This window comes from Schistocerca gregaria, chromosome 6 (assembly GCF_023897955.1).
Source record: "Schistocerca gregaria isolate iqSchGreg1 chromosome 6, iqSchGreg1.2, whole genome shotgun sequence".
NCBI classification, from domain to species: Eukaryota; Metazoa; Arthropoda; class Insecta; order Orthoptera; family Acrididae; genus Schistocerca; species Schistocerca gregaria.
In genome coordinates, this window is record NC_064925.1 from 179,544,586 (window position 1) to 179,562,170 (window position 17,585).

The window sequence follows — 17,585 nt, forward strand, 5'->3', positions numbered from 1 at the left end:
TCAACTCTTCTACCAGAATAAGGAGCCTCTGGCTCTGAAAGCTTTCATACATAATACCTATCATACAGGTGTTCTGCCGCTGCTTGGTGAGTAGATTATTTATGTATCCAATTACATTATATTTTCAAAGAAATGTTTATTTTTCATTGATATATCATTAATCTTTGCATTAAAAACTGATATTATTTCCAGAAAACCACATTAATACTTAAACACAATTATGATGCTAACAACACTCTGATGCTGTGTCAATATTTTTAACTATTTGTGGGCAAAAGTGCAAAAGGTTTGCATAAATTACTTCTACACACACCAGAATAATAAATTTCAGTAGACCAAGAATTAATAGAGTTTTGAGGGATTTCTCTCTGAAATGGATTCATTAGTACATGGCACTTTTCAACCAGCCTATATCTTTTATTAATATCCGCACTCGCTGTGATGGCAAATACGATAAGTTGAATGTACCCAGCAGCATATGTCTGTTATGACCACTGTTTTAATGAGGCCAATAGGAATGGCAGCCAAAAATAAAGGACTGAGGCTACGTAAAATTATTTTGTAAATGTCTCAGGTGAAGACACTATATTACAAATAAAGGAAGTTTTTTTATAATTATCAAATATACTACTTATAATGAAAGCACTTAAGAATATAACTCATACAATTACTGTTATCAGACCTGTATTTCCATAAAAGCTATTACAATCACATGCATCTAAGCCAGTGTAAATAGTAAGAGCGGTAGAGTCAGTCTTTGTTCTTTAGACAAAAGAAGGAAAGAATAGTAATTATTAATATCTTTTGTAGTGAGACCGCAGATCACACAGTCATATGTAACTGGTCATCAGTGATGCTGATCACCTTTTCTCACTCGCTTCTTATGATTTCTTTTATTTTCTACAGTTTTTTCATTTTATCACTCAGATCAAAAAACATTGTGTCAGTTTTTCAGTAAATTCTAACAGGAGACAGTACATTGCTCCCTGGGCTGTTAACATCCTTAACATGAAATGTTCACGGCTTAACAGGCCACTACTGTTGACCATTTGTAGTAGTTCAATAATTTCACAAACATTTTTAGTAAACAAGTATATAAATTGTCAGTTAGTTCATAATTACATGGATACTTAGAATTTATACAAAGTTACACAAGAATTGCTTTCATATTATTGTGTAGTACACAATTTCTTGTTGTTCACATGATGTATCCTACTGTGTATGTGTAGTCTGAGTGAGTACAGCCGGGAATAGACTTTGTAGACATCCTGGAAAAATTATATTTTCTCCCTCATTTTAGCTCATGGGCATGGTAAACCCAAGAAGAAAACCACCCCAGAGCCATCAGACTACATTCACTAGACTGGTGTTGTGTCTGTTAACTTCATATACATGATTTCATTGGTGTATATACAGAACAGATTTAAAAACACACAGATAAATACTGATTCAGTTATAAAGTTTCATACAATTGCATAGGCTTCCGTGGCCAGAGTCAGTTGGCATAAAAGTCTTCTGGGTTTGGTACCGCTTCGTAATGTAAAAACTACTGCTGCTATAGAAAAGCCAATGTTTTGGCCAAGATTGCAGCAGCCCTCTTCTGGGTCTGGGTCCATTAGACCCAGAAGAAGGCTGCTGCAATTGTGGCCGAAATGTTGGCTTTTCTATAGCAGCAGTGGTTTTTTACATTATGACATGGTACCAAACCCAGAACACTTTTATGCCGACAGTTTCATACACGTTTTATGCATTTTTCCTTGAATATCATTTATGAATAATTTTGAAATCTTTGAGCTTCCCTTTTTTTTTTTTAATAGTGTATGTTTTGATAACAAGTTCACAATGAAGTTTTACTACTGTACATTCTTCTTTCTCTATTACAATTATAGTCTTTATCATGGCCTTCATTTCGCGTTGTGTCATGATATGGAACACTCTTGCAGTTGGTACTGGTGTGGTTTGGCAGCGAGACGGCGGTCAGGAATGCATGCTGCTTGATGTTCCCTGCAGTTCAGGCAGCAGCTTCTCCTATGTCTCAGGTAGCTGGATAACCGTAAGATGTTCATATCACTCATACAGCATTTTTGAACTCACTGATTGGACTCCATAATATGGCTAATCAGTCCACTTACACTTCTTGCTGACAACACTGTTCGTAACAGCTACATGTTCCCACATATGTAAACTTTTTTTTTATCGCTATATTTACCCTATCAAATCTACACATGAGTACTGCCCTTTACATTTGAATATTATTAATATTTTTACATCTGATGGCATTTTCAACATTGATGGATTTTTTTGCATGGTCTTTGTCATTACAACCACAGCATCCTCTGCTGAATTTAGGATCACTTGATCATACTGGTGAGAGTATGTTGTACAATGTTGTTTTCCATTCATTCTGATTCATTCAAAAGGAAGAGTGTTGGTAATTCTCACATGAAATTAGGGTTTGTATGCATGTGTTTACTCCGTTATGGAACAAATATATGAGCGAACACATGACAACGCAGTCTAATTGAGTACAACAGAAACTACTCATCATTAATGGGCTAAAATCGTTCCGGTACTATTAAGTAAAGTCATGGCACTAATCTGATCGCTAACTGCAGGTCTACGGCTCATGCTCACCCCTACAGTGTACATTAAGTCATCATTATTATGTTGGTGGTTACACCAGGTTATGATTTCAAACATACAAATCAGTGGGTTGTGCATGTTTACACATGGAATGCACAATGTCTTATGCATGTACAAATAAATAAGCACATAAAAACTTAGATGACGAGGGAAATGGTTTTTGATTCTAACTACTTAATGGGTCTGTGATTTTTCACTCTGAAATTACTATTCATTTACTGTCTGATGGACTCAATATTATTTCTTGGCAGAGTGCCACTTGCACTTCAACAAATGTGCATTTACACTTATAACTAATTTATTTACTAGAGAAAGCATATAAATCTTGTTTACTAATTAAAAGAAACTAAAACATTCAATAATTAAATTCTAATGTTCGTTTCTTCAACACAATTATTTACATTATAAACTTTTTCCAGTCTACCTCAGAGTACAACCCTTTCACTTTTAAAGTATATGGATTGGACAGAATGTAACATTCTAAATGAGAAACAACTATTTTTTGTGTGGCCCAGACTATAGTAGGTCCAACTTTTTATTCTGCTTCTTTAATAATTAAGCCTTAGGCTGTGGCCTAAGTAATACTAGGTCACCTACCTGATAAGATAGTTTGTGAATAACTTTCTATCAAATTTTATCTTGAGAACATGAGTTTATTCTGTCAGGTTAGCAAGAGCTTGCTCTATCTTAGTTTCTTGTTGTACATTCTCCCTCAAGATACGAGGTAGATAGTTTATCCATTCATTTGACTCTACTGCCTCAAGGAGTTGAAATGTGGGTAAATTATTGTATATAGTTTCAAAAGAAGCAACATATTCTAACCATCTACTTTGTTTACCAGGAGAATATGTTCTAATGAAACAATTAAATTCTCTAAAGGTTCTTTCCACCAGATTACTACTCAGAGAAAAGTGTAATATCAGGATATGCTTAATTTTGTGCACTTTTATGAAATCTTTCCACTTCCTACTGGGATTTGGGGTGAGGAGGCCAGACAGCAAGGTCATCAGTCTCATCAGATTAAGGAAGGAAATGGAAGGAAGTCAGCTGTGCCCTTTCAAAGGAACCATCCCGGCATTTGCCTTGAACGATTTAGGGAAATCACGGAAAACCAAACTCACTATCGTCAGATGCGGGATTGAACCGTTGTCCTCCTGAATACGAGTCCAGTGTCCTAGCGACTGCACCACCTCACTTGGTTTTCCTACTGGTGAAGTATGAAGTGGTATCCAACACATGGTAGCACATTTACCAATGGACATCAAATAATCGGAAGCAATTTTCCTGCTTTTAGGTTGCAGACCCAACACAGTAAAATTTAATGTCTTTGGTAAAGTGCTCATGCAAAGAAAGCAAATACTTATCTTCTCCTCTAGCTGTTGGTAGATGTCCAGTGACTTCTAGGACAGTTAACTGGAGGAATTTATTAGGTAGGTAGGTAGGTAGGACAGGGTGCAGTTCAGTTCGACAACACACTTTGGTAGGTTTAGCTTTTTGGCAAATAGCACATGTTCTAATTAGCTGTTGCACACGCCTCTGTAAAATTAGATAGTGGAAATAAGTAGCTATCTTATTTGTACATTCTATTATACCAAAATGGCCACAAAGATTATGGGTACACCAGATGAAGTTTTTGAGACTATCTTCTGTGATATAGTCCTACTCATGTTAAGTAGGAATGGGAGTGAGAGGGCTAGGCTAAGTTCTGGAGGATTGAACAATACAGGCTCCGACAGAGACAGTGAGTGGACCTCAGAATAGGCAACTCTCTCAACCCATAATACGCTCCCACGGTACAGGATACAAGAACACAGTTGGGTGTGGAACATTGGAAACCAATGTCAGCCCTGCAATGATCATAAATACTGACGTTTCTTGTCTTCCCAAACCTTCAGTCGGAAGAATGTACATAAAAAGATATACCGAAATTATGGTCGCTATGCAATCAAACCAACAACTGGTGCACAATTCTCAATAATGATAGGTTAATTCTCAGACCTGTTGTGCCCAAATAAAGATTGAAACAGTAAGTATGTACAGAAAACCAGAAAAATGTAACCAACCAAGCTACAAGCCCAGAATACTACAGCTGATGGCCATAAGCTACCAGGTAAACCTGCTGCGGGTAATACTATTAAATGCCCAGAATTATTTTACCTTTTAAATATTAACAGAAATAGATAAAGGACTACGACAAAATAATCATTGAAGCAACAAGTAGCAAGTGTTACTAACAACAGAAAAAAACTATGTAACCAACCAAGTCATTAGCACAGAGTACAACTGCTAGTGTCTGTAAAACATTTGGTAATAACAGTATTTTCAGCTGCACGCTAATTGAACACTCAATGATGCTCTGTGGAAAGGCTCTTCTTGTGGCCGTTAAACAAATTGTCATTCAACGGCGCATGTTAATAACAACAGGAAATATCAACGGCGCTCTGTTGGGAGGTAGTAATTTTGCCAAGTTATTAATAATCAGAGAGCAACGACATATTTGGTAATAACAGTAATTTCAATTGTACGCTCATTGAAGGCTCTTCTTGTTGCGTGCTGTTAAACAAATTGTCATTCAATGGTTCACATTAGCAACAACAGGAATATCAACAGCGCTCTTTCAAAAAGTAGTAATCTTGCCAACAGTATTTAATAACGCCAGAGCAATGACGTATTTGGTTATAACAGTAATTTCAACTTATGCTCAATGAACACTCAGGGCGTTCTGTCGAAATGCTCCTTTTGTTGCTTGCCGTTAATGTCATTCAACGGTGCATGTTAACAACTACAGGAAAATTCGGGGAACACTACAAGAAAGCCACAACACAAATCCGCAAAATGCGAACTTGCAGATCAAGTTGACAATATACCATTTAACAGTGAACACACACACGCGACCACAGGCAGATTCGAACAGTTAGCCGGTGCAACCTTGCCGTCAGCGAAATAAATAGCAAACAACCGGCACATACTAGCAATCAAGAGTCTAGTCTGTGTGAGGCAGTTTCGAATACCAATGGCCACAGTTTCACAGACCAACAGCCACAGTTTAAACCACCACGTCCTCTTTAAGGGGGGGAGGGGGTACAGTTCATAAGGAAAGAGTAATCTTACCGCAAGAAACTGGGAACTCGATACAGTAGAGTCTCAATAGTTCGAGTCTCGATAGTTCGAGTTTCCAATAATTTGAGCCTCTTTTTTTAAAAAAACGTTGCAACAATCTACTTTCTTTTTTTACTGACATGATAAATAATGAAAACATCATTGCAAAAGATAGATAGGGAGAGTACAGCTCAGTGACAAAGCAGACAACAATGCAATCAACACCGACGATTAGCTCGCTGCCCTGTTGCGCGAACATCTGTTGTCAGTAGGCACGAAATACCCCGACTGCTGCCAGCTGCTATCGATCAAAACTGGGGAGTCCATATGCTGCTGTAGTTCCCAGTACCTGTACTGTACAGTGTTGTGTGTCATTTTGTTTGTTAACTGTGTGTTCCGTTGTACATCTTACAAAGATGAGTGTTGTAACAAAAAAGAGGAAATTTGTGCTTTTGCATCTAAAATTAGAAGCACTAAGACGAATTGACAAAGGAGAAACAATAAAAAAAACTTGCTCTCGAATATGGTGTCAGTGAAGTTACTGTTGGTGACTGGCGAAGAAACCGATTTAAATTAGAACAGTTTACTTCACAGAAATGCTCACACGGATCTCTCAGTCGAAGAAGTATAAAGAAGTCAGACTTCGAAAAAACAAGTAAGGCATTGTCCATGTGGTTTACCCAACAGAGACAGAAGGGTGCTCCAATTTCTGGCCCAATCCTGCAAGAAAAAGCTTTGTTTTTCAGAAACCAGCTGCAGGAAGGAGATGACAATTTTGCCGCTAGTGTGGGCTGGCTCAACAAGTGGAAGAAAAGGTATGGAGTGTGTCAGCTATACATATGTGGAGAAAAACTCTCTGGTGATGCTCAGGCCATTTCAAAATTTATCGTCGAGTTTAATAAAATCATAACTGACGAAAATTTGTCTAATGAACAAATATATAACTATGATGAAACTGGGCTAAATTTTAAAATGTTACCAGCAAGAACACTTGCTTCTTGCGAAGGAAAAAGTGCTCCTGGGCACAAAAAAAGCAAAGAGCAGCTCACAGTTATGGCAGCTTCAAATGCAACTGGAAACCACAAACTAAAACTAGTTGCGATTGGGAAGTCTGCCAAGCCAAGAGCATTCGAGAATGTATCCATCTCAGCTCTTCCGGTTGTCTATACACATCAGAATAAAGCCTGGATGAATCAGAAAATCTTCAAGAACTGGTATTTTGGCTCACTTGTACCTGACTGCAAGAAATTTTTTAAAAGAAAGGAGACTGCCACGCAAAGCAATTTTGCTCATGGATAATGCATCCTCAGATCCAAGTGCAGGAGAACTGCCGTGCGACGGTATCTGTGCCTTGTTTTCCCCACCAAACGTTACCTGTCTCATTCAGCCCATGGATCAGGGTGTTCTGGAATGCTTGTATCAACGGCGATTGCTACAGTCAGTCCTCCATTCCAAAGACAACAAAAGCATTGTAGGAGCTTTGAAGAAAGTGACTTTGAAGGACGTCATGTACTGGATTAGTAAATCTTGGGGCGAAATAAAATCAGACACAATTTCTAAGTAATGGAGGAAAATTCTAAGGAAAGTATGCCAGACACATAAACTGAAGATTTAGCAGATGAGGACGATCAACCATTGTGTAATTTAATCAGAAGATTGCCGGGGTGTGAAGAGGTGGAAGTAGGCGAGTGGTTAAATTCGGACGAACAGTTGCAAGTGACAGACTCTTCTATAATTGACATGGTTAACATTCCATCACAGTGTGAGAGAGTGACGAGACAGAGGCTGCACCGATGATGAGTCACACCGATGGCTACGCGCTGCTCTCGAGGCCGCCGTACGCTATGTGGAACAACAGCCTGAGGCGACACCAACTGACCGACTGCTCCTGAGACGGTCGTGACATTGCAGCGAGGAAACGTTGCAACTTCGCCAAACAAGACACTTCACTATTACTTGTCTAAATAAGTAATTATTATAAATATAAATAAATATATATATATAATTATTATAAATAATTATTGTTATTCTGCCAATGCAAATTTAATAAAGTTCATATTTTGACCTGCATTACTTACAATATCATCATATTTCTTTTTCCCATTTAAATTTCAATAGTCTGAGTTTTCAATAGTTCGAGATGGTTCCAGTCCCATTCACCTCGAACTATTGAGACTCTACTGTAATACAAATGGTAGAACATCATGCCTCCAGGCACATCACCTCACCGCCCTTCTGGATGAGTTGCAATTGAAAACCGTGACGAGGCGTGGCTTCCCACCTCAAAACAGCTCATCGTACGATACAATCCCGCTCTCGAAATGCGGCCATCCACACCTGCCACCAACTCCCGAACGCTAGTATGTCCTGTCTCTCCGAAAGCCGACAGCGATCGCACGCTAAGTACTGTGACCCCCTCTCACGATGCGCCAGAGGAAGGAGAGCACGGCTCAACCTCATCCTCCAAAGATGAAGTGAACCTTAAAAGGAAAAGCCAATATGCGTACCACCCACCTAGTAATACACCCGGTTTTCCGGGCCTGGCTAATACCCAGATTAATGTCTGGTTATCCATCTCGATGTCGAACTCCCTATGCTTGAGATAGAATGTAAACTTCTCGACGGTGAACAAAACAGTGAGAGCTTCACATTCATACACAGAGTACTTCAATTCGACCTCGGACAGACACCTAGATCCAAAGACAACAGGCTGTCTATCCCCTTCAATTTCCTGCAGGAGGACGGCAGCAATGCTGGTGCTTGACGTGTCAGCATGGACAATGAATCGGTGATTGAAGCCAGGGGTGGCCAAAACCTTTCTTGCATAAGTTGTTAAGTGCGGCAGCCAGCTGAGCGAAATTCCACACAAACTTCCTGAAATAATTGGCAATCTCGATGAACCTTGCGATGCTTACTGGTGGACGGAGTAAATTTTCTAAGGCAGGTGGTCCACTCCTGATCGATGCGGATTCTGTCATGAGAAACCAAACGTCCAAGGAAGGAAATTTGTTCTCTGGCCTAGGTGATCTCGGATGGTTTAACCACCAGACCAGCACCCCACAATCTCTCCAGAACGGATTCCAAATGATTTAAATGTTCGTTAAAGTACTGTAGATGACAATGTCATCCAAATAATTATAAAGGAATTCAAACTTGATATCACCATATACACTGTCCAATAGGTGAGATAAAACACCAGCTCCAGTCGACAATCCGAATGGGACTCGGATAAATTCAAAAAGACTCCAGTCGATACAAAACACGGTAGCCTTTCCTGATTCTTCCACCAACAGAATCTGATAGTATGCCTGATTCAAGTCGAGGAGCACAGCCTTTCAGTAACCTAGAATGATAGTTGATGTGTCCATCACCTCTCCCTCCGGGACTGCCTGGCTGGAATGTTTGGTTATGTATAACTTTGAATTCTTCCTTTATCCCAATAGTACTGGCTTGGGCTTGTAACTGAGTAATTCTGCTAGCTAACTCGTGTGTCTCTTCCTTGGATCGTGTATCGGTTTGTACGGACCTAAGATCACCTGATCTGGCCAGTCAGTGACAAAGTTGGGCCTGATTTCTTCCCTTTTGTTTCGGAGTGACATGAGTACTCTCCAAAAAATTCAAGTTCTGCTTGAGCTGGTCAACAGCCTGCTCGATCAAAGGTATAACTTGGTCAACCTTCCCAAGGATGTCAGGAGAAATGACAATTGGCTCGTGCAGTGTAGCCCGCAACCTATTTACTAACTCAGTTACAGTCCCATGGGTTGACGGCAAGCTCATAATGCAGATGGTCAATTTTTAAGTATGACAACCCTGGACAGCTCCTGGCGGCCATGCTCATATGAAACCCCGACACGCTCCACTCGTAACCCAGAGAAAAGGAGAGTACAGAGAAGGAATGGGAGTGGGAGGCCTAGGCTAAGTTCCAGGGGATCAAGCAATACAGGCCCCGACAGAGATAGCAAGTGGCACACCTCAGAATAGGCAACTCTCTTAATCCAAATACGCGCCCAAGGTACAGGGTACAAGTTCACGGTTGGATGCAGAACATCAGAAACCAATGTGCCGTGCAGTGGTCATAAATATCGATGTTCCTTGGCTTCCCAAATATTAAGTCCGAAGAATGTATATAAAAGGATATACTAAAATTATGGTCACTACGCAATCAAACCAACAACTGGAGCACAATTCACAATAATGATGGGTTAATTCTCAGACCTGTTGCACCCAAACATATGTATATAAAAGACTGAAACAGTACGTATGTACATAAAACTAGAAAAATGTAATCAACCAAGCAACAAGCCCAGAATACTGCAGCTGATGGCCGTAAGCTACCAGGTAAACCTGCTGCGGGTAAGACTATTAAATGCCCAGAATTATTTTACCTTTTAAATATTAACAGACATAGATTAAGGACTGCAACAAGATAATCATTGAAGCAACAAGTAGCAGGTGTTACTAACAACAGTAAAAACTAAAACTACATAACCAACAAAGTCACAAGGACAGAGAACAACTGCTTGTAGCTGTAAAACACTCGGTAATAACAGTATTTTCAACTGTACATTGATTGGACACTCTGTCAAAAGACTCTTCTTGTGGTTTGCCATTAAACAAATTGTCATTCAATGATGCACATTAGTGACAACAGGAATATCAACTGTGCTCTTTCGAAAAGTAGTAATCTTGCCAACAGTATTTAATAATCACAGGGCGACGACATATTTGGTTATAACAGTAGTTTCAACTGTATGCTCATTGAACACTCAACGTTGCTCTGTTGAAAGGCTCCTCTTGTTGCTTGCTGTTAAACAATTTGCCATTCAACAGCGCACATGAACAAAAACAGGAATATCAATGGCATTCTGTCAAGAAGTAATAATCTTGCCAACAGTATATCATAATCACAGAGCAACGACGTATTTGGTTATAACAGTAATTCCAACTGTACACTCATTGAACACTCAACGTCGCTCTGTCGAAAGGCTCCTCTTGTTGCTTGCCATTAAAAAAATCGCCATTCAACGGTGCACGTTAACAACTACAGGAAAATTCGGGGACACTGCAAGAAAGCCACGACACAAATCTGCAAGATGCAAACTTACAGATCAAGTTGACAATATACCATTTAATGGTGAACACACACATGCGACCACAGGCAGATTCAAACTGTCAAACAGTTAGCGTCACTCTACCAGAATGCAGTCTCGCTGGTACAACCTTGCGGGTAGCAAAATAAATAGCAAACAGCCAGCACATACTAGCCACCAAGAGTCTAGTCTGCGTGAGGCAGCTTTGAATACCAATGGTCACAGTTTCACAGACCAACGACCACAGTTTAAACCACCGCGTCCTCTTTAGGTGGGGGTACAATACTTAAGGAAAGAGCAATCTTATTACAAGAAGCTGAGAACTCCATAATACAAACGGCAGAACATCTTGCCTCCAGGCACATCACCTCACCACCCAGCTGGGTGAGTCGCAATTGGAAACTGCGATGAGGCGTGGCTTCCCACCTCAAAACAGCTCACTATACGATACAATCCTGCTCGCAAAACGCGTTCGTTCACACGAGCCACCTGTTACCAACTCCTGGACACTAGTACGTCCTCTCTCTCCTAAAGCTGCCAGCGATCGCACGCTAAGGACCATGACCCACAATGGCGATGTGCCAGAGGAAGTAGAGCACGGCTCATTCTGGTATGCAGATACATCAGTTGTCCTGGGTTACCTCCTGCCTATGAAACAGTACCTTGTGCTGTAAGTGGTGATGTATATGAAATATACTTGTAGGGTCTGTCTTTATGATTAGCCCAACATTCCTCCACAAGGGCTCTGCGTCTTGCCACTTGTAAATCTCTTTGAACATATTTAAAAATCGTTGCCTGCGCATTTTTTGCAAGCAACATTCTAAATTCAGCTGATTTTTGACCATGTTTGCGACATCTGGCAGACCTTGTGGCAGGCGAGACAGTGCATCCGCAACATTATCCTGCCCTCTGATGTGGTGAATTTCAAAACTATACTTCTGCATAGCCACCAACCATCTTGATACGCTTGCACAACAGTAAGAAACTTAACACCTGGTCATCACAAAAGAGTTTCATATGCTTGCCATATGCATAATAGTGGAACTTTTTGAATGCCCACACAACGGCTAAAGCTTCCAGCTCAGTGATTGTATAAGCACCTTCACAGCCTAATAAGATTATACTTGTTTAACCCAATAATACACATTTCCACTTTTCCTGGCACTTCTACGTTCTGGAAAAGCCATGCATCCAGTCCGCAAGTGGATTTGTCTGTTGCCAGACAGAAATCTTTAGTCTTATCAGAGTGCTGTAATATATGTAATTACACTGGAGCTTGTTTGATCTTATCAAATGCTTCTTTACGGGAATCATTCCAGCACCAGTAAGCATTTTTCTTTAGTAGACTCAAAAGTGCATAACTGTTAAGTAATTGTGCTGGCGCAATATGCTTAAAGAAGAAAGAGGGTTGGATGAACACTTTTAATCTTTTTCTTGTTCTTGGGTACAGGAAGTGTGGTGCGAGTACAATCACCTTTACAGAAATTACATGGCCCAGGAACTTTATCTCCTGTCGCCTGAACTTAGACTTCTTTAAATTTGCAGTCACTCCTGCATTTGAAAATTTCCTTATACCTTTTTCTACTAGTTCCACATGCTCCTCCCAGACAGCAGTGGCTTTACGTGGATCGTATACATAAGCTGTGATTCGATCTAGTGATTGTAGCTGTAGCACTGTGTCAAGCACTGCAGTGAATATGCCTGTGCTTACATTCAAAACAAATGATAAAACTTTAAACTGGTAACTCCTCCCAACAAAAATAAATGCAGTGTATTTATGTGAGGGCTCAGACAATATTATCTGCAAACATGGATCAATTGAGCTTAAGTACTGTGCACCGAAAAACTTTTGGATCTGTTCATCCAAGTTCTCAGGCCATGTTCTTATTGATGTCTCGTGAATTGAGTGCCAAACATATGCTACCATCTGCTTTAGCTACTGCTAGGGAGGGCTACTGCAGAGCGAGTAAGGTGCCTATTACTCTCCATTCTAACATTTTGTGAATCTCTCTCATGACAGCATATTTGTGTGTCCACTATACAGCATATACAGCGCGGCAGTAGGTCTGGTGACCATAGACTTGCATGTCACAAATGTATTGTGTGACAAATCCAGGTTTCCCTGAGAACACTCTATCATATTTATACAATAGCTCAGTTAATTCTTTACATTATGAAGTACTCAGGTAATCAGATTTTGATACCTTGTCTTTTATAAGACTTAATGGTTTTCATTTATTTATTTTGGTTGACCACATAGTTAACAAGACCATTTTGCAATGATCATTGTGTAAGAGTGAAATCTTTATTTTAACGGCAATACTTACTATGGATGTCTACATTCTTATTTAATTCCAATACTATTTCTTCTCCACGGTTTATCAATTGAAAAAACCCACATGAGACTTCTATTTGTTCGTTCCTGCCTTGCATGAACTCCCAGCCCAGGATCACAGGAACCATAAGTGATTCATTAACCCTTTTGTGGTTGATGTGTCACATTAGGTGTACAACTTTGCTTCTACCGTTTTGCAATAGACAGCAATAGCGGCAAGTGGGGTTCAGCTGTTTGGTCATAGGTGTAATACAGTAAGCTTAGGCATATGTAAACATCATACCATAAAAATATTAGTCGATTTATGATTGCATCATAAGGGTGTTCTCGATTAAGTATGTCCACTTATGTATGCATTTCTCACCAATTGCAGGAAGTTTTAATTTTCTGCTTTAACATGAAGAAATCTGCAGCTGTGGCTCTTAAAATGCTGAGTAAGACCAATGATGAGGGAACTATTAGTGGAAGAACATGTAGGGAATGTTTTCAATGCCTTAAGAACGGTGATTTTGATGTTGAAGACTGGAATGGTGGTGGAAGACAGAACATTTTCGTAGCTACTGAAACAGACAAAGACAGTCACAGGACATCATTATCGAAAGCAAATGATGCATTCAAGCCCACCACTGATACACAAACAGCCACAATACAGCGATAGACACAAAGATAATTATGCAGCAGGCTAGTGATCGGCCCTCTTGTCATAAAACCTGTCAAAATACACATGGAAACATTGAAATGAGAAGTCCTATCACTCCCACTGTATTCTGCATACATTGCTCTCCATGACTACCACCTTTTTTGATCAGTGGCACACAGTCTGGCTGACCAGCACTTCCAATCATATGAACAAGTGCAAAATTGAATCGATTCATGGATCCCCACAAAAGACACCCAGTTCTTCCGCCATGGGATTCATATGCTATCCAAAAGATGGGAGAATGTAGTGACCAGTGTTGGGAAACACTATGAATTATAATTTTTTTGTCAGTTTTCCAAAATAAAGCCCTGAATTTCAAGAAAAAATGGTGAAAATAAAGTTGGAGACCCAGTATATGCCCCAATAACTGTGAGCGCCAATTTGAGTGTTGGGATATATGTTACCCAGCTCTGCACAGCGCTGCCATCTATCGGCTGAAGATAATGCATCTGTTATAAACACTGAAGTGGTAGAAGATCAAGATATAAGTGATTCCGGCAGTGACTGAGGTGATGATATTACGTCTTTCGAATACACTGTGATTCTGTGTAAGGAGCCACAATTGAAGGTAGATTTCAGCATAACAGACAGTGAATGTGTTTATTTTGAGAAACTTTTTTGCAAAAACATTATGGAACATGCATTTGCAAACAAATTTACATGCTGCTCAAAAGAACAGTGTCAAATGGAAAGAAATAACTGTTCATGAAGTGAAGGCATTCATAGGCATGCTCGTAATAATGGGTATCCATCAACTACCAGTAGCTGACAGTTATTGGAGTTCAGATCGAGTGTTTAAGGGAGTTCAGTTTCAAACGTCATGACACTGTCAAGATACAAGAAAACCACACAGAACCTACACTGCAATGACAATAATGTTATTCTTTCTCCTAAAACAGACCGAAACTATGACAAACTTTATAAAATTAGACCCATTATTGCAGCACTAAACAAAAACCCTTTGGCAGTGTATGAGCTATCTTCTACATTAACGGTAGACAAATAGATGGTGCCATTCAAGGGATGCACATCTCTCAAACAGTATATGCCCATGAAGTCAACAAAAAGGGGCTACAAAATTTGGTGTCGTGCAGACTCTAAAAGTGGTTTTACTTCAAATTTTGACGTGTACATTGGTAAATCCAGCACCCTAATACAAGACTTCAAGAATTACCAGATGTGTGAGTGAGTAGTTCTGGAACTGTGCCAACAATTTTTTTACACAGACAAAATCATTGTTTTCGATAATTTCCTTACAACTTACACATTGATGAAAGGACTGAGACTATGGCCGCTATAGCTGTGGAATTGTAAGAGGAAACATGAGAGGGCTACCACAAATATTAGCAAACAAAAAAAGTGCATAAAAGTGGAGAGTTTCAGTTTGCTGTGAAGTGTGGTATAGCTGCAGTGAAATGGCAGGACAACAAAAGAGTTTGCCTTCTTTCTGCATAAAACAATCAAAAATATGTCAAATTTATTGAAAGGAAGCTAAAAGATGGCTCTAAAGTAATTGTATCCTGACTTGAAATAGTACATCATTATAACAACACGATTGGCAGAGTTGACCGATTTGATCAGCTACATAAAAGATATATGATAGATAGATGATCTATAAAATGGTGGAATCGACTATTTTATTTTTTTATTGATCTAGCTATTACCAACTCTTATGTACTGTATCAAACACAAATGCAGAAGACAGATCAGTTAACCTTTCGCCTCAGATTAGTAAGACAACTGATCAATGGATATTCAGCCAGGAAAAAGAAGGGTTCAGTGCCCACTTTCTTTCCAGTAAAGAGAGGAGTTTCCAATGTGCCAGATTATGTCCAGCTCATAAACGTGGGAACCATGTACCGAAAGACAGTGACACTAGGAAGCGATGCAGATTCTGCAGCGCAAACTCTAAAGAAAAGAGAACTAAAGTTGTTTGTACTGCTAATGGTGTACCCGGTTTGTGCCATACCATGTTTTTTACAAGTTTCATTGCATGTAAGATTCTGTAACTTTTAATCACCTTTCATGAAAATTGAAATGTAATGAATATTTTTCACTCTGGCACTAAACAAATAAAGGATTACATTCATGTACAATTTGTAGTTATTTTATTCCCTGGAAAAGCCTGTTTATGACTAATGAACAAAATTACAAAATCACTGTCAACAGAAAAGGTATCCCGCATTGGTTAGTGCAACATGTGTGTTCCACTTCCTAGAACTAAAAAATATTTTGGCAGTGAAAGTATAATAATGGGATTGAAAAGAAGCCATCACCACCTTAATATTTTAAAAATCTGTAAAAAAAATGAATTTTAACCATGAAAGAGTTAACAGAAAAATACAATCGATAGCTCCTTTTCCAAATATAACTCAACCTGCACCTGGTACTTAATGAGTTAGCTTGTTGTACAGACTACACCTACCACTTTACAGTAAATGAGGTAAATGTTTTACCTGGTTTCCCTGTTTAAAGAAACATGTGCCCATAACTGACGTGGATGCATCACTCTCTATTATTATCTGGATGCCTGTACCATTTATTGAACCATCAATGGCAGCTTGTACTACCTCAGTTTTCTCCCTAGCACAATTACAGGTTTCTTCAGACAGCTCCTCCTGCAAATCCTTTCTGTCATTGCACCATAACATGCATAGGTCTTGTTGTTGGCCAGTGCCTTCATTTAGTGCTGTGGTTGTCTGATGAAGGCCTACAGAGGTCACGTAAAGTTTGACACGGGCTGTTGTGCATTTTTCTCGGCATCTGTCACATCTATAATACACATGCTATGTGTTGAGTTTTGGTCCTGTTGCACATTCTACTGCGGCAATTGCTGCTGCTGATAATTTCCGAGGCACCAGAATAGCTGATACTCTATTTATATGTTGTTGCTGTGGTGGTGGTTGTGCATTAGGAATCCATCCACTTGGTCTTTGGTTCTGCCATGGCTCATGTTTTTATTATGTTTATTATTGTTATAGCCATTGTCATACCTTCTTTTCCTGGTAAAGCCATTGCTACAACCATTTTGATTATTGTGGTAAGTATTACCATTGCCCCTGAACTGTGGCCATCTTATTATGATTCAAACTATGGTTACCTGCATTCTGTGACCTAAAGATACCATTCATTGGATACCAGCATTCTAGTCATTAGCATGATTCCAATTATTCTTAATATTAGACTCATTTGAACCATTATTATCACATGACTTTTTAGCATCTTCCTGTATTAAATTTGGTGAGTCTATCACAGGTAAGAAACTTTCTACATTCGTGTCAGGTACATTCATCAATTTATCTATAATATTTATTGCCAAACATGCCTCAAGTATTTGCAGTACATTTGTATGCAAGACAGGCTTGTCGCAGTATCTCGTAGGGCTAATGTATTTTACGATATACCATATGCGGTTTCCATGTTGGGATTGTACGGTTCTGGACTGCATACTAATTTTCTTAGTTGTTCTTGTACATAATGTGATCAAAAACACCCCCAAAAAGCTCTTTCAAATTCCATTGGTGTATTACACATTTTTGAGGTGGATAGTATCCATAATAGCGCATCTCCAGTTATATGCGAAATTGCAAACTATGTTGTGACGTCCTGACCACAACTGCGGTAGTACAGTTCTAAAATTCCTTATGAAAAGTACTGAGTGAATATTTTTCTTACCATCTTCATTAAATGTTTGTAAATGTCTATGTTTTACAAGGCT